At 48.7% G+C, this 19,954-nt stretch overlaps 1 long non-coding RNA gene across 1 annotated transcript; it reads left to right on the top strand.

The window, feature by feature from the left end:
* Window positions 1–7,379: 7,379 nt before the first annotated feature.
* On the top strand, window positions 7,380–18,135 carry LOC131906085 (uncharacterized). Its single transcript, XR_009378117.1, has 4 exons — window positions 7,380–7,438; window positions 8,281–8,419; window positions 8,920–9,017; window positions 17,196–18,135. It is a non-coding gene; the product is annotated as an uncharacterized LOC131906085 (long non-coding RNA).
* Window positions 18,136–19,954: the final 1,819 nt, after the last annotated feature.

Here is a 19,954-nt window from a genome sequence, read left to right as displayed (position 1 = left end):
AAGAGAGCTGTCTTCAAGGATTAGTGCCAGCCAGCAGCCTTCCCACAGCCCCTCAAGAGCGGAGGAGAGTGCTGGCAGTCCTGACATTGGGGAAATCGGCCATCGTTGGTACAAGATGAGCAGTACCCACCCAGCTGTTTACCAAGGAAGCTCCAGGCTACCCCCACCCTCATTCCTTAGACTGCTATGTAAGGTTTCTGTTGACCTCCAGGCCTCTCCTTAGAACACAGCTTGGGAGAACACACTGTTCATTTCTTTGAGGCTGATTATATCAGGCCCTGCCCCAACAAGGGTGCAGATCTTAGGGTACATCTCCAAGGACATCCCTAGGGTGCCTGTTACTTAATTCATCCCAGGTGGTGCCCGTCATGGCACTGGAAATCAGAATGAAGGGCTCAAACCTCAGTGGCAAACCGTAGTGCATTCTATCTCTAGAATGCCTGCATTGGGATGTGTGTGGTAAAGGCATTCAGACACCAGAAGCACCAGTTGGGTGTGTTTGGCACATTCCACCCTGTGGAGGGGGATCCACTTGGCTGTCATCCTCCTTTTGGGGCCAGGCTGCATGTGAATCTTCATTCACAGTTTTGAGCTCCAATAAAGCTACTTGTGTATACGGTGGTAGCACTTTTCCCCAGGGCCTCCTTGTCTGCCTTCCATAGACAGAGATGAGTTTCCTTCTCTGTAACGTGGTCCCTGGAGAGGGGATGTGTTTGCTCCTCTCCTAAGTGCCAGCACCAGGTCTCTGCCTGCTGAGATGAGGGTAGCCTTCTGCAGGCCACCGTGAAAAACGTTAGGTGGCCCTGTGACCACCATTACTTATGTCTTGTGAGTGTGGTGTTCCCTGGTGCTCTTCTTGTGGAATAATCCCTTTGTACACTGTGAGAACTCTCCTTACATCTCTGGGCTCCTGGAGTCAGAGTTTGGCTTCACCCAGCTCCTTATCTTCCCACTTCCAGGCCAGGGTCAGGCCCACAAGGCTTCCCTGAGACTTGACTCTGTGAGGCTGTGTCTCCAGAATGTAAAACTCAAGGCCTGGAGCAGGCTGGAGAGCCAGCATTCCAAAGCCCTTCCCTGGAAGTATCCTCACCTCTCTCCCAATACTCCAGGAGTCTGAGAGAGTAAGCTAGGTGGAGCGGTGCTGAGACATACCCCAAGTGCATCACGGTGAAAAGGTGAACCTGGCTCTGAGTCCAAGACCACGTGGGCCTGGAAGCTGGGAATAGTTTGAGGCCTCCCAGCTTGGGCTCAGCAGCTCTGGGCTGGTCTTTCTCACAACATTGTCTCCAGGCTAGTGGCATAGTGACAGGGCCTTGTTCCTCTCCGCCATCATCGGCGATGAACAAGGTGATGGACTTTCTGGCACCTTGGGCCAGCAGGCAGTGTCATCTCTATTGAAACTGAGACTCTCTGGTCCCACCCGCAGTGTGGACTGCTTCTTGCTCAGGGTCAGAGTGCATCTCTGGATTTGGTTCTGCGGAGCAGTGGGAATTAGGAAGGTGTCTTTGATCCATGGCCTTGGCCTGAGTTGTAACACTCTTTCCAGGTAGGAGGTGAGAAGTGGAAGTAAATTAAATGAGCCAGAGCACAGTGGGAGGAGAGAGACTGGGCAGAAGGGGAAGAACACAGCAGGTGACGATGTGTGGTGGAGATCCTGAGGGCCTGACCCCACATGCCCGTCATCCCACGTGTCCATTACCCCACGTGTCCCACACCAACTGTGTGGTGATGACAGACAGTCCCTACCCTATAACTAGTCTCCAGAGCTACAAGAGGAAGTGTGATCCTTGTGAATGCGTCCGGTGTTCCAGAGGCCAAAAGGAAGAACTATGTTGCCCTGAGAACTGGGATATCAAGACTCTATGCCAGCAATTCTCAACCTGTGGGTCAAGACCCCTTTGGGGGTCAAATGACTCTTTCACAGGGGTCGCCTAAGTCCATTGGAAAACACAGATATTTACATTACAATTCATAACAGGTAGCAAAATCACAGTTACGAAGTAGCAACGAAATAACTATGGTTGGGGGTCACCACAACAAGAGGAGCTGTGTTAAAAGGTCGCAGCATTAGGAAGGCTGGGAACCACTGCTCTATGCTATGACTCTCCTCTGTGTACCTGTTTTCTGAACACTCTGAGAGTTTTGGGGAATACCCCCTGCCCTTAATGTTCTACATGTTATCACCTATTAAACCAGCTACTAGCCTGGGCCCACAAAGTGTCCTGACCTTTCTCTGAAGCCTGGGACACCAGGCAGGTAAAAATCAGTTCTGATTTGTGACCTCATTTGTCCTTTCCACAAATCATATATCCCCTGTGCTCCTCCCCACCAAAGGCATTGATGGAGGAACTGTGGGAAGCTGATAACCAACCCACAGGTCAGCCTGGACTCTTGGTCGCAGAGGTGACTAGCTGGAGACAGAGGAGGGGCTGGAAGGTGGAAGGACAAGAAGGAAGGGTTGTCCTGCTGTAACTGTCATCTAAGGGCCAGGGAAGGAGGGGGCTAATGGACACACACTGTGGGGAACAGGTATAACTCAGAGCCCAGCTGCTATGCTCACCCAGGTCATCAGGCAAGGCCTTTGCTGGAGTCCTGCTCCTGGGATACAGGTATACTCACCCCCATCCTGCCATAGCCTTGACCAAGACCATGTGGCCAAAGCACCTTTGACCCTGCCTTTGCTGCTATACAGAAGGTTGGGGCTGCTTTCTCCTTCCCATGAGCCACTCTGGCACAAATATGGCTCTCACAGCCTTCCTGTTGGCTGCAGGCTCTTCCTTTACCTTGTATCCTTGGAAAGTAAAGACATTTACCAAGCCTTCATTAGCCTGCTAGAGACACCAGCCACCAGGTCCAGATTTACAGAGAAAAGCCAGTGGGAGCAATTCCACTTCATCCTGCAAGAACAGCAGGGCTGCCGGGCGGTGGTGGCGCACGCCTTTAATCCCAGCACTCGGGAGGCAGAGGCAGGCGGATCTCTGTGAGTTCGAGGCCAGCCTGGGCTACCAAGTGAGTTCCAGGAAAGGCGCAAAGCTACACAGAGAAACCTTGTCTCGAAAAAAAAAAAAAAAAAAAAAAAAGAACAGCAGGGCTGACCTTGTGTGCCCAGACCAGTGGAGCTGCCCTTGGAGTAGACTCTCCCTACTCATCATGGCCTGGGGTCAGCTTCCTGCTTGGGCCTTCTCAGGAGGCTGTGGGAAGGACAACCTCCACCTCCTCAGAAGTCTCCTCAGCCTGCCTCTGTCCTTTCCAGCTATCACCAGCTGTTCTAGACACTTCACATCTTACCTAAACTGAAGTGTCCCCATGTCCGAGTCCCTGGCATCATAGGGTGTCGTACATTCCAGCTTCACCGCCTAACCTCAACCCTGGCCCTCGTCTGTCCACAGGAGTTTGAGCTCCCTGGCTTGATTCCAGTTCCTCTCTGGAGCCAGTGGCACCTCCCGCCGTCAGCCACTTGAGTAAATGCCAAGACACCTACCCTGACATCAGCAATTACACCAAGGGCCATTAGGCTCTCAGCGTGACTATTTTTAGAGACCCTGTGTCTGTCACTGAGACATTTCCCCCTGTGGAAAAAAATGTCCTTTCTGCCTTCCATCTGCAATAGCTACCCTGCCCCCTTTCCACCTCTAGCCAAGAAAGGGCCTTGGTCCCCTCAGATTTTTTTTGCCCATTTCCTGGAGACCACTTGGGCAGGAAAGACCAGGCCCCAAAGAGCCCACCGCACCCCACACGGCCACAAGTGCTTGGTTTTAAGTGTGAGATTTGCTTGGACTCAGTTCTTACATGATCCACCTTTATCCATTCACGTTGCTGTTTTCTCCCCAAATCTCAGGAAGAGAAGCACACCCTGGCTGAAGGGCAGGCGGGACAACCACAGCAGAGCCAGGCAGATGGCACGCACAGCCCATCCCGTGAAGAGGGGCCAGGCAGAGAGCCTGACAGTTGCCCAGCACCCACCATGAGCAGCTGGAGCTAGAAGACCAGGGGAAAGAGCCCTCCCAGCTCTTTTCACAGGGTCGAGGGAAGAGGCCTAGGTCCCCCTCCACCTCGTGAAGTTTGCCTTTGCCAGTACCCCTGGTTTGGCAGCAGTCTAGTGTTACAGGCCCAACTGACGCCATGATGGAAGTACCTTCCTGGCCTTGAACCCCAGCACACAGGCCGCACCGCCTGCCAAAACAAGAACAAAAGCCTAATCCATCAAACTCCATAGATCTGAGAAAGTCTCTAAATGTACCAACCTTGCCTGTTTGGCTTCTGTAGTTCTGCTTCTGGCTAACTGTTCCTGCTAACTGAGGTGCGTCAACCCACGAACACTCAGTGTAGTCACGGGCTGGCTAATAAAGACTTCCTGTTGGTCTGAGTAGTCTTCTCTGATGGATACCCCACAACACTAGAGCAGAGAGGCCTGGCAACAGAAGGTGTCAACCACTTCCTTGGGAGCTCCAGAGACTGCAGCCAGGCAGGGAGAAAGAGGACACGCTGCTGAGGAAGGCCTCGGTGGGGACAGCAAGGCCCAGCCTAATGCTGGGGGTGACTCCGGAACCTAGCTGAGGAAGGACACCTTTTCACCAAAGAGGAAGCCAGGGTCTTCTGCAGCCACCAAGCTCAGGGGCCTGGTGTTCAGGCACACTGTCAGTTCCCTCCCCCCACTTAGGTATTATCCTGCAAAGGTGGTACCCATGAGTCACTATGCCACTAGTAACCCAACATGACACAAGCTAGCAAAAAGATTTTATGCTCCTAACAGAGACAGGAGATGGCCTAGAAAACAATATTCAAGCTGAGTCCTGGAATTTCAGCTTCTGTGGACCCTTTTTGCCTGTTGTTTAATTGGAAATGAAGGACACGGAGTTCCCCTTTTCCAGGCTCTCTGTGCCCTGGAGGTGTGTACACACAGCCGTACACACCGTGTGAACCGCTCCTGCACCAGTATGATGACATGTTCGAGATGAAAACTGCTCTGAAGACCAGGATTCACAACACTTGGCCTGCAGGAAGCCTTTCAGAGATGCAGACATGGGCCTGTTGGAGGTATCTTCAGGAGAGCAAGCCCTGTCAGCCAAGCCAACACGGAACCTACCCGAAGGGGTATCCAGGCAAGCCGAAGCCATGGCAGGTGATGGATGGGGCAGCAATGGCGAGCATCTTGAGAGCTTCAGGAAACTACAGAGTCCAACCTCCAAGTCCGTAACAAAACTGAGAGTTTGAGAGTGTGGGGGTGGAGGTGGACTAGAGAGCCCCTGGCCCCTCCCCCTTCCTAGTCCCAGCTCACCCCGGGGTTGAAAGGCTCACTCACTTCTGTGGAAGATGGTCAGTTTCAGAAAGGTGCCAGGGTTAGAGTCTGCCATGCGGGGCCCAGGCTGGCACCTGTCAGTGCTACCAGGCAGGTAGGATCTCAGGCCCAGATCTGATGTGTTGAAGTAGTTCTCTACAACCTGCATGACCCTGGGAGGGGGGGTATGGTGATATTTTATTTGTACTGAAATGTGATTTTATTTGTATGTTAATAAATAAAGTTGCCTGGGGGTCAGAGCTAATAGCAAGCTATAGCAGAAGCCAGGCAGTGGTGGTGCACGCCTTTAATCCCAGCACTTGGGAGGCAGAGCTAGGCGGATCTCTGTGTGTTCAAGGATACAGCCAGCATGGAGACACACGCCTTTAATCTCAATACCAACCATAGAAGATCTGGAGGTCTGTATAGATGGGCAGTGACGAGGAGGTCATGTGGTTGGGTTTACAACCAATGAGAAGGCAGAATAGAAAGTCAATAAAAAGGACAAACACACAGGAAGTAGGTCTCTTGCTAAGGAGGACAGCAGCGGCAGTGACGGGTAAGGTTTTTAACTCTTAGCTTTTGCTCTGACCTCTTGGACTTTTAACTTTGCAATTGGCTCTGTGTTTCTTATTTAACAAGACGGTTACATCAATGGGGGGGGGGGGGGACATGAGTTGGGGCAGCCCTTCCTATAGGGCCTGTGCTGTGACTCTGGGACAGTCAGTGGCACCTGTGTGAACCCACAGCAACATAAGTGAGGGGCCGGCAGAGCCCCACTTCAGAGCGGCACCCTAACCGTGCCCCCAAGCTGTTCAGCTGGGCTCCAGATGCACTCTCGATGACAGACACTGAGGGGCTTTAACTTCTGCCTCTCCGTCTCCAGCATCACACGGGTCGCTGTTTGAGCACTGGCCAGGGAGTCCAGGAACACACACAGAATGGCCTGGAGTCAGGAAGCCAACACCTGTTCTAGATCCCAGCTTCTGACCACCTCAAGAGGGAGCACTTTGCTTATGTTCCCAGGTTTCACAGCTCCAGCCAAAGCCATCAACTCTGACTGATTACCAGCCTGGAACCTGTAAGCCAAGCTTCTCCCCATCCTTCCTTCCTCAGTCCCCATTTTCCCTCTGACTGCCTTGGTTCTCAGGGGTCCTGAGAAGCGGGAGGAGCTGATGGAGCTCATGCTGCTGGGAAGAACGCCAAGCTCCTTCTCAGTTCCCTCCTTAGCTTTGGCTTGGTATTCTCTCTCTCTCTCTCTCTCTCTCTCTCTCTCTCTCTCTCTCTCTCTCTCTCTCTCAAGGTTTCAGTATAAGACCGAATCAGCCATCCCAGTCAGGGTCCTCCTGGGAGGTCAGTAGCCTACAGTAGACCCTCGGGGTTCTTCCCCAGTATTCATGGCCTCCAGCTGTGTGAACACATGGACAGACAGACCTGCGTGGCCCTTCCATTTAGGGTGTGCTGTTTGTCCTGGATCCTACAGTAGGCTGTCTCTGCAAGTCAGAACCTTACATGCCCATGAAGATGGGGCTGTACTCCTGCAGATGTGCTACAGCTGGGTGTTTAGCAGTGGAAAACCTCCATGGACACAGGGATGGTCTGAGCCCAGAGAGACTTCACACAGCCTAGGATTGGTGAGTGGGCATTGTAGCTGAAAGTTTTCTTCTGTCCTGCCTGGCCTGCAGTCAGGACAAATCTCTCTCACCTGCTGGTCCCACAGCTGCTTGGACCCAAATAAACGCACACAGGCTAATATTAATTTTAAACTATGGCCATGGCAGGCTTCTTGTTATCTAGTTCTTATATCATAAATTAACCCATTTCTATAAATCTATATTTTGCCACGTGACTCGTGGCTTACCAGTACCTTTATATCTTGTTTCTTCTGGTGGCAGCTAGCAGTCTCTCCCCCCCCCCCCCCCCCGGCTTCTTCCTTCCTCCCTCTCTCTTTAGAATGTCCCACCTAACCTTATTCTGCCTCACCATTGGCCAAACAGCTTTATTTATCAACCAATCAGAGCAACACATTTTCATAGCATACAGGATGACATCACCCATCAGGGCATGGAGGGGTGCTGGACAGGAGGAAAACAGACTACCGGTATGGTAGGAACATAGAAAAGATGGAGGAACTGTGCACCAGCCACAACACAGGGCCGGGTAGGCTGGAGGAGACCCTTTCCCCAAAAGCTGTAAGTGTCTGCAGCTCAGTTTTATTCACCGGGAGCTCTTGCCACAGGAAAGATAAAGGGGTGGGGAGGGGCTGCCCCAGGCCCTGAAGCTTCTTTGACTCCTGTTCTAACTAACGGCAGACCTGGGATTCACAGCGATCACTCCATAGCTCTCGCACAGCATTATCTGCCTTTCCGGGCCAATCCTGGTGCCAGCTAGGTTACCTATACCATAATCACCCAGCCTGCATCATCCAGGAACCGCCTTTACTGAGCCCTGAGCAGTGAGTGCCCACCCTGGCTCCAAGTTGGCACCTGTGTGCCACAGAGATAGTCCTGCGCAGAGGCACACAGCCGTTTGCAGTTGGCAGAGTATTTGTGCCCATCCTCCTCCACAGTCACATGATGCAAGTAGGTTTCTGGCCCTTTTGCAGAGGAGAAATGAAAGTTCAGTGAGGTCAAGTGAGTGGCCAGGAAGGACCCGTGCACCACTAACTAAATTCCACCCCAGGCCTGTTGAGGAATCACCCTACACATAGCAAATAGCTTGCAGGGCTAAATCCAGAGTCCTGACTATGACTCACATGGTTCACAAGGCTCTGAGTGGCCTTGTTCCTCATTCCTTCCACCCAGTTACAGTGGAAGGAAGCTTTACGAACACCAGTCACTTTGCTTCACCCTGACACGCCCCATCACATTCTCATAGTCTTTGCATCAAGTCATTTCTCAGACACCCACATGGCTAGCTCCTTCCCTGGAATCCATGGTTCTGACCATGGAATCCAAAATGCTCCTAACACCTCTGTGCTTTTCTGCTTTGCTTTCACATAGGCACACTGTATCAGCCGTTTGTGTGAGCTCTGGAGCCTAGGCTGCCTGGTCTCTGCTGTACTCTGGTGCCTGCACCTGCAGATGCTCTCTCACCCTGCATCACAAGTGACTAAGATGGATCGTGTGCCTTAGGCTCAGGGTGCGTAAACCGTGCTTTGCCACACTCCTGAGCCACAGCCAGGTTTCTCGATGCTGAATGTACTCTGGCCTCATGTGCTGTGATGTCCTTCCCTCAGCTCTCCTCTAGCTACACACCTCCCGAAGCACCAGTCTCTAACCATGACCATCATCTTCTCGTTCAGTGAAGGCCTCTGAGTGTTGATCCATGACAGCCAGCGTAGGTTGGAAGCCCGGGCAGTGAGGAGGCAGAGGCCAGAGAGAATTCATGAGAAAAGGAAGGAGTGTGACTTAGGATGGCAGAGGGGCCCTGGGACCATGGAACACTGGGATTTCTCTAAAGACCAAAATGAATGGCAAGGCATCCAGTCCACGCCTTCTAGGCTACCCCTCCCCCCCAGAAAAACCCTACAGTGCCCATATCCCACCAGTGTCAATCCTGTAGCCCTGACTCCTATGCAGCAGGCTCACTAAGGTGGCAGAGCTGGGGTGGGCACTAAGAAGCCCGGTTCTCTTTGATAGGTGGGTCTGAGAAGAATAGCACTGCAGAAAAGAATGAGTGGACCTCCTTCCAGTGGGAGAAGCAAAATCCGCCTCCTGAGGCTCCAGTATCTCCAACAGTGAGTACCTTCATCCACTGCACTGGGACTCAGACACAGGAACTACACCTTCCTCCAGATCACAGGGAGCCATACTCTGCCAAAGCGCCATTGGTGGAACACAGGTACCCCACTCTGGAGTCCACAAAGAGAGTAGGGGGACATGGGACATGGACAATGCCTACACAGTGCCATCAAGGAGAGTAGAGAAGGCTGATTGTTCCATACAAGCCTTGACAATTTCTGGGATGATTTATTAAATGGGGGGGGGGCAGTGATCCACAAGCACTGAGAAAAAGAAAAGGGGAGTTCTGAGGACCAGCCCCAACATAAATCAATTGTACCTCCTTTCAATAGTAAGTACATTGGACTGGGGGAACAGAGAGATACCCCCACAGCCAGGATATTGATTGCTTATAACGCAGTCCAGTAGACTAAATGCAGCCAATGTGCACAAGAAGAGGGGAAATGCCAAGCCCTCTGGGGTGGTTTGAAAGACAATGGCCCCCATAGGGATATGGCATTATGAGGAGGTGTGGCCTTGTTGGAGTAGTTGTGGCCTTGTTGGAGGAAGTGTGTCACTGAGGGTGACTGTAGCATTAATCTTAAAGGTCTTATTAATAAGATCAAACCTGAGGCCAGGTATTGGGGTGAATGCTGGAAGATCAGAGAAGCAGAACAAACCACAGCCACCTCACCTTGCCAATACCTCAGCTGATCCTGTTTCCTCAGACTGGAAGCCTCTGAGTCCTCATCCAAATGAATCTCAGATGAACTGTGCTACCCAAAAGCCTAAACGCTTAACCAGCTAAAAGCTTCTAGTTTCTGGTCTTCATGCCTTGTATACCTTTCTGCTTTCTGCCATCACTCCCTGGGATTAAAGGCTCACTTCCTGGGATTAAAGGCGTGAGTCATCATGCCTAGCTGTTTCCAGTGTGGCCTTGAACTCAGAAATCCAGGTGGATCTCTGCCTCTGGAATGCTAGGATTAAAGGCGTGTGTGCCACCATTTTCTGGCCTCTATATCTAGTGGCTGTTCTGTTCTCTGACCCCAGATAAGTTTATTAGGGTGCACAATATTTTGGGGAACACAATACCATCACAGTGGACCTTTGAGGTCTCCTATGCTCAAGCTATTCCTGTGTGAGACACAGTTCACTTCCTGTTGCCTGTGGATAAAGATGTAGAACTCTCAGTTCCTTCTCTAGCACCATGTCTGCCTTCACACTCCCATGTCCCATCATGGTGATAATAGACTAAACCTTTGAAACTGTAGGCCATCCCAATTAAATGTTTTTCTTTATAAGAGTTGCTGTAGTAATGGTGTCTCTTCACAGCAATAGAAACCCTAACTAAGATGAAAGTTGGTACCAGGAATAGGGTACTGCTGTGATAAGCCTGACCATGTTTTTGTTTGGAGGAATTTGGACTGTGGATTAGGAAAGCAGTTGAACATTTTAAGTGGGGCTTAATGGGCCATCCTAATAGGAACATGGAAGACAATGCTGTTGAGGGTGATTTGAACTGTAAGGGGCCTGGTTCAAGAGGTCTCAAAGGAGAAGAATGTTAGTATGTGGCCTAGAGACTGGTCTTGTGACATTTTGGTGAAGAATGTGGCTGCTTTTTGTCTTTGTCTGACAAGTTTGCCTGAAGCTAAAGTGGAGAGGTTTGGATTAATTCCATTAGTAGAGGAAATCTTAAAACAACCTAGTATAGACTCTGTTGTGTAGTTATTAGTGTTAACTCTAATGAAGATTTATAATGAAAAGGAGCAAGCTGAGAAAGGGAAAATACAAGACGTACAATTTGAGGAGAAAAGGAGCACTAGGAAGTAGAATGGAGCTAAGTCCTGTATTCAAGGAGATAAACATATTAAATGGAATTAAGGAAGTGGTGACCTCAGGACAAGAGCCCATCCAGCTAAGCTTCCAACTTGTGAAAAGGGAATTAAAGAAAAGCTTAGAGCCAGGTATGGTGGTGCCTGCCTTTAATCCCAGAATTCCAAACAGGCAGAGCTCTGAGTTTAAGGCCAGCTTGGTCTACAGAGCAAGTTCCAGGACAGTCAAGCTTAGGCAGTGAAGGTAGCCATCAAAAACATAAAGCTGGTGAAGATGTAATTGAATGAGGGGGCCATGTTCCAGCCCCAGCAAGCAGCAGAACATGGCAACTTCAGTCACATGGTTCTGGCTTTAGAGTCAAGGGTAGAAGAAAGGGGTTATGGAATCTTCCTCTGCATCTAAGGAAAGCAGGTGAAGCCAGGCATTTGTCAGAAGTATCCCTGAATGGAGGCCTAGAGAGGCCATTGCGTGAAGCTGTGAAACTGAAGCCTGGATTGCCTTGGAGACCCAAGGATGTTGGAGATGCCAGTGCCCTGGGATACCTGCTGAAGAGAGCTGCTAACAGGAAGTGGAATCAGCCCAAGAGAAAGAAGTGTGTTGCAGTCAACAAAACTGAAAGGAGCTAGAGGTCTGAAGAGCATGTGGACATCAGACATGGAAATGAAGAGTTTGGAATTTGCCCAGCTGATTTTTGGTCTTACTTTTAGTCCAGTATTTCCTCACCACGCTCCCTTCACTATATTTTGGAACAGTAATGTATATTCTGTGTCATTACATACTGGAAGTATGTGATCTGCTTTTTGATTTTGATTTTGCAGGGGATTATAGTTAAGTGATAACATGAATCACAGAAGAGACTTTGAACTTTAGACTTTTAAATAAGTTTGAAACTGTTATAGACTATGGGGACTTTTGAAGCTGGACTGAATGTTGTTTTTTTTGTTTTTTGTTTTTTTTTTTTTTGCATTATGATATGGCTACAAGCCTTTGGGGCCCAGGGAGTGGAATGTGATGACTTGAAAAAAAATGGCCACCGAAGGGAGTGGTATTATTAGGAGGTGTGGCCTTATTGAAGGAAGTGTGTCACTGTGGATGTGGACTTTGAGGTCCTATGCTCAAGCTATGCCCAGTGGCACAGTTGCTTCTGCTGCCTGTGGATCAAGATATAGAACTCTCAGCTCCTTCTCTAGGACTATGTCCTGCCATGATGAGAATGAGCCTACCCTCTCAAACTGTAAGCTAGCCCCAATTAAATGCTTTCCTTTACAAGAGTTGCCATGACCATGCCATGGTGTCTCTTCACAGCAATAGAACCCTAACACCTCTAAAACAATAGCCCTCCAAACAGCCTGTTGGGGCTGTGGGGAGGCTGGCTCCAGCCTGGCACACAGGCCTGACCCTGTCTAGCTCCTTCAGCACTTGATAGAAAACTGAAGATTTCCAGTGGAAAATCAAAGTGCACTGTGTAATCAGGATTCAGTCTCAAAAGGTTAAAGGATAGTTTAGAGTTGACGAGATTCCATTTCCAGATGTAGATGCAAAGCCTGGCATCTAGGCCTAAAATTTCCCACCAGTTCAGAAAGGAAACACTAGAGGAAGTTTTGGACACTCAGGAGGTACCAAATGTGTCCTTATGAGCCACTTAAAGAGGGGGTGGAATCTTGGGGTACATAGCCTCTCATCTTTACCTCTCCTTCTGAAGACATGCATCAAACACACCCCTCTTGGAGGCAGGAGAGAGAACAGCTGTGGTTCAATGAGAGTGGCACCAGGTCAGTGCCCGATCGCACTCACAGATGAGCTCCCCTGACGCCCCCCCCCCCCAAGACTGGGATCCAAGTTCCCTTCCAGACTGTAGATATAGTATTCAGAATGTCTCTCCAGTGTCTAACACAGAGCCTGACGTGTAGCCAGCATGAGAGTGCAGGGGCAAGAATACGACAAACAGTTGAGCAGACAACGAGGAGGAGGGGTGAAGAGGCTGATGGTGAGTGAGAAACATGTATCACTTGAGGACACTAAAAGACATTCTGGCTGGGGTTGAGGGACATTGAGCAGATGGCAATTCTTCAACAGACAAAACCATAAAAGGGCTGTGAAGTAAGAAAATGATGAGGCAACCTGTACCCAAGGGGTGGTATTAGGCCCAGGTGCAAGGAATTCAGTCTTGCTTCTACATGGATGTACTTTCCGGTGAACAGCTGCATAGCTGTCAGATTGTGATGGCTGACTTCCTTCCATAAATGTACCAAAGTTTTGCCTAGCATGGAAGATGAAGGTATGATGTCCATGATTCTTCCTTTGTCCGAGAGCTTGCAAGTGAAGCCCCCAGGCAATCTTGTAGGTGGATTTTTCTGTCCCACCAACTAGCTCCCAAATCACAACATGGAGACTTATTATCAATTATAAAAGCTCAGTCAATAGCTTAGGCATGTTTCTAACTAGCTCTTATAACTTAAATTAACCCACGTGGTTTGGTTACCTATACTTTGTAAAGCCCATGCTGCTTCCTCTGTATCTGACTGGTGACTCTTCAAGTCTCTGCCCTTCTTCTTCCTTGTGTTCTTTCTGCCCCTAAAATCCTGCCTACCTATTGGCCATTTAGCTTTTTATAAAACCAATCACAGAGACATATATTCACACAGTGTAAAGAAATATTCCACAACATTTCCCCATTTTTGCCTAAATAAAAGAGAAAAGTTTTAATTCTAACATAATAAAACTAAAAACAATAAGAACAATTATCAGGTAAGAATTACATTTACAATATCCAGTCCATTTGTATTTGACATATTTAGAGAAAATCCTCCATTATTTAGTCTATCTTGATGAGTCCAAAGCTCTGTACCTAATTCACCTTCTATCATAACTAAGGAAAACTACAACTATAACTACCTAGCCTTCAACTCCATCAAAGACCCCAGAAGTATATATTATTTAAGTAAACAGGAAGTACAGTGCAAGCCACTTCCAAACCTACAGAAATGACAGACATCTGGCTATCTGGACAGTCACCCAAGGTTCCTCTGCAATGTTGGGGCATCCATCTTTGGCCTAGAATATCTGACGGACTTTTCTGTGAAGTAGGAATTTTGAATGACTATTCCACCTTGTCTTGGCAAAGTTCACCAGTCGCTTTCTTTTGTGTCCTGAGTGTCCAATTTGGACAGTATTCTCTCAATAGTCAAGGCAAGGGCAGTTTCTTACCCAGTAACTAACTTTTGCCACAAGGAAAGCAAACTTGATTTGGAAGTTCTTCGATGCCCATCATCTTCTCTGAAGTATATTGGTGCTGCAAGGAATAGACATATCTCATTGTCATGAAAAGCCTTATATTATTAAAAAATCTTAAATGTCATATTCTGTAGGCCTCTGAAGTGTTTGAAGATCATCTGCCTATCTAAAATATGTCTCTGTATAACCTTGAAAACATACCTAACATGACTATAAGTTTGAAAGTTATAGATGACTAATTATTAACCTGTATTTATTATCCTAAATAGTTTCCAAAGACTAAAACTTTACATAACCTTTTTAAGTGAGCCACATAGGTACAATACCTTAAACAAGAATAGAGATATACACATAGTATAACAAAAATAACCCTAAATTTGTATCAATATACAAAAAAATCTATAAGAATATAAAATATTTGAGATTAGTGGTTGTTTAAAAGTAGATTGTTGAATCTACACTTTTATCTCATCATTTCTATACTATATCCCCTTTTGTCAAGAGATCCTTGAATCTAACTCCTTTGTTTAGCTTTTTCCTGACCATGACCAATAATAATTTGTAACTAACCCCCTAGATGAAACAAACATCTATATCCCATTGAGTAACCAAAAGCCATCTACCTCATCTCTTGGGAATGTGGGAATCATGTTCTCTAGACTGCTTTCTGTTGTCTGGGAGTGCTGGCATCTTTAGGAGACCCTGGGAAAATTGGGATAATGGTCAAGTCCTGGGAGAGTTAGCTCTATTATTTGTTGTCTAGTCTCTGTGCAATGCAAAAGTGGAAGGCTTATCTGAAGTCCTGGCTGGATAGTCTGTGAGGCTGGATCACCTCAGCCAGCAGCCTTGAAGCTGTTCTGGATGCAGAACTCTGAGGAAACTGCAACAGAGGCACTCTGAGAGGCTGGATTACCTGTTTTCATTGGTATCTGGTCTCCTTTTCTGGGTTTATTTCCTTATGACTATAGCCAGGATTTTCAGGGAGTCTTCCCCAATCAAATCTGATCTCTATTAATCTGGAAGGAATCCACAGCCTTTCATTTCCTGTGGAAACAAAAGCATAACCTCTCCCACAATGTAACACACTGTCCAACTTCCATTTTGAAGTTAAGACATTTTTTAAATATATAGATTGGTTTAATTTAGCTATTTCCATAATCCAATGTCTCTCAGCAGCTGTTGTTTTTTTGTATGTTAGCATTTAAAAAATTCAAAGTTAGCAAGGTGTCATACAGGATCCAGATGCCCTGTGTATTTTCCATCCTTATGTGGCTTATTTTTTATTACTTTACTCTCTCTTTGAAGACTTTACAATTTTTAAACTGTTTGTTTTATTCTATGACTGTCTATACCTATTTTTTCCTTAAGCCTACGCACATTGTTAAACACACTGTAACCTGTTTAGAGGTTACAGTCTGAAGTCTTTTTCCGTCTGAACCCACTTTACTGTGTATCTGTAACCTTTTCTGTCTGCATGAGCAAAACCTTAAACTGCTGCACAGCTTGGCTCATGGCAAGCTGGCGACTCAAGCATGCAGGATGCAGCCAGGAGACACGTCTCTGCCTGCATGAAGACTGAGGGGCTAGGAAGCTGCGTTTTGGCTCCATTTTTGTGTTATTGTGTGTTTGGAACTTTTTTTTTTAATCTTTCTCAGATCTCATGTGGAACTGCATGCCCAGATGTTGGGCACCATTTGTAGGTGGATTTTTCTGTCCCACCAATCAGCTCCCAAATCATGACATGGAGGTTTATTATCAATTATAAAAGCTCGGTCAATAGCTTAGGTGTGTTTTTAAGTAGCTCTTATAACTTAAATTAACCCATTTCTTTTAATCTACATTCTTTTACATGGCTTGGTTACTTATACTTTGTAATGCCCATGCTGCTTCCTCTGTACCTGGTTGGCTCCTTCTCTTCTCCCTGTGTTCTCTCTGTCCCCCAAAATCCTGCCCAACTATTGGCTGTTTAGCTTCCCACCCCCACCCCCTAGAGCTGAGGACTGAACTCAGGGCCTTGCACTTGCTAGGCAAGCACACTACCACTGAGCTAAATCCCCAACCCCAGCTGTTTAGCTTTTTATTAAACCAATCACAGTGACATATATTCACACAGTGTAAAGGAATATTCCACAACACAGTTTAATCTCTTTGGCCCCACTCCAGCCATCAGGAGAAGATAGGCCCAGAATGAGAAAGTGTGCCTCTCAGGTGACTGCCAGTGGCTGCTTAAGAGGCCGTGTTAGGAAGAATCATGTGATACACTAAACTAAGGTGCTGATTAGTGAAGTGCACTGTAAGGCAAAAGTGGACAGGTAGCGTGTGGGCGATGTGTGTGCCTGGTGGCCCACTTAAAGGCAGGCTCACTTTCAAGCTCACAGCTGAAGCTATATGCCTGGAGCTCACTTGTCCAGACTGTAGAGGAGGAGGAGGACTGTAGAGGAGTGCCTGTGGGGACAGAGACTAGTCCAGCTTCTGCCAATGCATCTTCTATAGGCCCTGGAGGGTAGCTTTCCCAAGCATCCCTTTCATTCCCCTCTCTACTCACACAGTTCAATAAGGAGCTTGAGTGTGTTTTAAAACCCAGTCATGGGGATTTTGGGGGGGGGGCAGACAGAAGTGGGCAGATAACACTCATCTGCCCCACAGAAAAGAGGGTCAATGGGGGAGAAAAAAAGAAGGGGACACCAGTGACCACAGTGTCCCATGGATTACACATCCATTTTGACATGGTGTGACCTTGGGAAAGAAAGCATCATGGTCAGCGCTTCAAGGTACAGAATGTGAAATAAAACCTTGTGTGAAGGAATGACCATAAAGGCAAGTTTTCATGGCTAGCTAGTGCTCCTTTGCCAGCTGACAGGCCTGAGTTCTCAGTTCATGCAGGCTGGGAGGCCTACCTCCTTCAGGGGTAGGCAGGCCGGATAGGCCAGTCTCTTGGAAGAAGTGTCCGGAACACAAAGGGACTAGGAAGCTCCAAGCAGAAGAAACATCTTCTCAAGAGAACGATATGGAGGCTGGGGTGTCAGAGCGACTGGCAGCAGCCTTGCAGGGGAGTGGGAGAGGGAGGGCCAGGACGGGCTGAACTGCCCAACACTCTCCTCCAAAAATGACTTCCATTTCTTCCCTAGGGGAATACTCCTATGAAGCCAGACAGCCCTGGTCCCTGCAAACCTCCCCTGGCCCAGGACACATGCATTCAGCATCCCAGACCTGAGAGACAAAAGGGCAGGGAGAGCTGTGTGCTCTTCATTCCCCACCCGGCTGCTGCCTTTCCTGGCCTCCAGCCAGCGCAGAAGCAGGCTGGCCCTTGCCTACGGCTTTCACCCATCTCCTCCACTCTAGAAATACAGAAGGATGTGCCACCTCTGCGGATTGCAACTGTTGTTGCCACCTTGAGGCATCAGTGGTGAGAAAGGGCAGGGAAGCCAGGAGGAAGTGAAGACAAGGGGAGAGATGGAAAGGTGGAAAAGAAGGACGGGGGAGAGGGAGGTAAGAAAAAGGAATGAGGAGCGTATGGACTCTCTCCCAGGAGGAAGGACTGGGTGCCACCTGCTGCTGACTTCTAGGAAGATGTGGCCAGATCAGAACTCTGAGAAAGGCATTCAACAGCATGCATGCATGCCCACGGGCTCTGCCACCCCTTCCACATGTCATCTGAGTCATGAGAAGCAGGTGACATCTCTGAGGAGATGGATATCTTGGGTCACCTTCAGAAGGTGGGCCAAAGGTACACCAAGGAGTCCTGCAAGAAACTGCGGGAGGGAGCCCTATAGGAGGTGGTTCTACCTTCCAGCCTGCATCACTTGTGCTAAGACAGAGGGAGCATGGAGGAGGCCAGGTCCAAGTGCTAACCTGCCTACGCTGCACCCGGGTTCCTCTGAGACAGGGTCCTGCCTGGGCCAGAGACCAGGGACTGTGGGACAGAGAAACCGTCTTTCCTCCTCCACCTACCTGGAGTTTCCAAGCAAGCGAAACATGAGTGAGGGGTGGGACTTTCACCTCACAAGCCCATCTATGAGAAATAAAAGGCCCATGGGAGTGTGGATTGATGCAGGGGCTGGTGGTGTAGCAGGTAGAGGACTGCTCTGCACTCCCTGCCCGCCCCATCTCCCCCTCCCTTTCCTGTTCTTGTGTTCCCATCTCATTACAGCTCGCCATTACCTCTGCTACCTTTGAAATGTCTCTCCAGTGGCCTCTGCCTCTGAGGGCTGGGACCACAGCTCTCCTGTCAGGGCTGAGTCTAGTGTTCAGGGTGGCCCTAGGACCCAACTTTTATCCCCCCCTTGCCTTTTCAAAGCATTCCCCCACTCAAGGACCCCATATGGAACTCCTGGATCAAGCTCTAAGTCTAGACCCACTGCATGGACCCCAGGTTCCTGACCCCAGTTTTTGGTTCACAGCCCTGCTCACTCCCACACCTCCTGCTCTAGAGCACTCCCACAGCAGAGAGCACAGAAACGTGAGGTACACCTAACCACATAGAAGTTCAGCCTTCATGCTCAGCAAACTCCTACTCCACAGCCCTTCAGGGTCCCCTATCCTCACCTCAGCCTGTCTGTGATGTGCCAAGTGCTAGAAGGGGAATGGTCAATGTGCTAAAATCCAGCACCACCACCCCCAGACGAGGGTAAGAACGAGGTCACAGCCTCCATGAGGAAATGCAAGCATTTCTCAGGGATTCACTTTTACATTCAATCCAAGCACAGTCATCGTCCAGGGCTGATGGCTCGTGGAGGCCTATCTCCTCTTGCTTATGTGCCGCTTGGGGAACATTAAGTGCCAAATAACCACAAAGGAGGCTTCTAACTTTCCTATGATTAATGGCAGGTTGATGTACGGCCACCATAAGGTGCAGTGAGCAGAAATGATTTCAAAAGATAAGAGCTAACACTTGCTGAGTGCTTAGTGTGTGCAGGATGCTGTTCAGTTCTCCTGGATGCTCTAATTCTGCTTAGTGTGTGCAGGATGACGTTTAGTTCTCCTGGATGCTCTAATTCTGCTTAGTGTGTGCAGGATGACGTTTAGTTCTCCTGGATGCTCTAATTCTGCTTAGTGTGTGCAGGATGACGTTTAGTTCTCCTGGATGCTCTAATTCTGCTTAGTGTGTGCAGGATGACGTTTAGTTCTCCTGGATGCTCTAATTCTGCTTAGTGTGTGCAGGATGCTGTTCAGTTCTCCTGGCTGCTCTAATTCTGCTTAGTGTGTGCAGGACGACGTTTAGTTCTTCTGGATGCTCTAATTCATTCCATCTTCCCAATAGTCCCACAAGGAGGAGACACTGTTATCGTAATTGTGCAGATAAAAACAGAGGCTTAAAGGGGTTAAGCAATGTGCCCAAGGTCACAGTGCAAGTCAGTGGTGACAGACTTGAGCCAAGGCACTGTGCTACAGAGGTGACTTACTTTGCCACATCAGTAACACCCCTTGCTATAGCCACATTTGGGGAAGGAAGAGCCGGGGAGTCAGTCTGGGGTTTACAGCAAGTCCAGATGGAGACAGTGACCTCATTTCCTCCCCTGTTGTGGGGGGCTTCCAAGAAGAGATAGACTTTCACATGGTGAAGGAAGGGATGCATGGAGAAGGATGGGGGTTCTCATGTACAACCACAGATGACATGGGCAATGACTTAAACCCCGAGAGGAACCTGAGTCCACCTGTCACGTACATAGCACAGAGTTTGAGGGGAAGTCCTCCTGTGAGAGGTGTGGTGTGGGTATCCAGACAGGAGACCAAGCCTTGGCTCATGTGACTTCCCACCAAAGACATGACCTGTTCCTGGACAGAACTGAGGCCTCTGCAAGGGAACAGCAATCACCACACATAATCATGTTAAATCATCTTGGGATGAGAATGCATCTGTGCCCAAGGACCGTGCTGCGGAAGTGTT

The sequence above is a fragment of the Peromyscus eremicus genome, chromosome 3, assembly GCF_949786415.1.
Source record: "Peromyscus eremicus chromosome 3, PerEre_H2_v1, whole genome shotgun sequence".
Classification (NCBI taxonomy): Eukaryota; Metazoa; Chordata; class Mammalia; order Rodentia; family Cricetidae; genus Peromyscus; species Peromyscus eremicus.
The sequence above is the reverse complement of the archived record's forward strand: the minus strand, read 5'-3'. Positions and strand labels throughout refer to the sequence as shown.